The sequence below is a fragment of the Cebus imitator genome, unplaced genomic scaffold, assembly GCF_001604975.1.
Source record: "Cebus imitator isolate Cc_AM_T3 unplaced genomic scaffold, Cebus_imitator-1.0 Scaffold634, whole genome shotgun sequence".
Taxonomy (NCBI): Eukaryota; Metazoa; Chordata; class Mammalia; order Primates; family Cebidae; genus Cebus; species Cebus imitator.
The window spans coordinates 316,012-317,241 of NW_016107949.1; the positions used below are offsets into that span (position 1 = coordinate 316,012).

The window sequence follows — 1,230 nt, forward strand, 5'->3', positions numbered from 1 at the left end:
AGCTTTGCACAATGCAGTATCATAGCCAGTGAGGTTTATTTGAGGTGTGATTATTGCTAACTGAAAACTTTTCCCAATACTCCACCATGACGACTTGAAATATAGTCAACATTGGCAATTTTTGGCAGTCTCTACAGGGACTGAATTAAAAAAAAAAAAGAAAAAAAATCTTTTTGATTTTTTTACCTCTCTGAATGCGTAGTTTACCAGGGCACATGTATTCCCGCTGCAATGCTCTGTTTGTCTCCCTCTATGCTTCTTAGTTTGGCACTTGGAAGGAAGATGCCAGGTTAGCCAATGGTACTTAATTAATGAATCTTATCCCCACTGAGAACCACTGTTTCCAAGGAACCAAGGTCCATTGGAAATCTAAAACCTAGCAGATATTTTACTTAAATTGGAAATAATAGAGTAGGAAGGCACAGCGTTTCTGTTGGATTGCATGTTAAAAGTGGCCCAGGAGACACATTTAAAGCAGTCCCTAGAGGAAAATATATAGCAATAAGTGCCCACATGAGAAGAAGGAGAGATCTAAAATTGACACCCTAGCATCAAAATTGAAAGAGCTAGAGGAGCAAGATCAAAAAACCTCAAAACCTAGCAGAAGACAAGAAATAACTAAGATCAGAGCAGAACTGAAAGAGATAGAGACACAAAAAACCCTTCAAAAAATCAATAAATCCAGGAGCTGGTTTTTCGAAAAGATCAACAAAATAGACCACTAGCCAGATTAATAAAAAAGAAAAGAGAGAATAACCAAATTGATGCAATAAAAAACGATAAAGGGGATATCACCACAGATTCCACAGAAATTCAAACCATCATCAGAGATTATTACAAACAACTATATGCACATAAACTAATAAACCTGGAAGAAATGGATAAATTCCTGGACACTTGCATCCTCCCAAGCCTAAACCAGGAAGAAATTGAAACCCTGAATAGACCAATAACAAGCTCTGAAGTTGAGGCAGCAATTAAGAGCCTACCAACCAAAAAAAAGCCCAGGCCCAGACGGGTTCACAGCCGAATTTACCAGACATACAAAGAGGAGCTGGTACCACTCCTTCTGAAACTATTCCAAATAATCCAAAAAGAGGGAATCCTTCCCAAATCATTTTATGACACCAACATCATCCTGATACCAAAACTCAGCAGAGACTCAACAAGAAAAGAAAACTTCAGGCCAATATCCGTGATGAACATAGATGCAAAAATCTTCAATAAAAT

General features: G+C 37.7%; 1 non-coding gene across 1 annotated transcript; it reads left to right on the forward strand.

Moving 5' to 3' along the window:
- Window positions 1–140, forward strand: LOC119469363. The gene has a single exon (XR_005198156.1). It is a non-coding gene; the product is annotated as a U4 spliceosomal RNA (small nuclear RNA).
- Window positions 141–1,230: the final 1,090 nt, after the last annotated feature.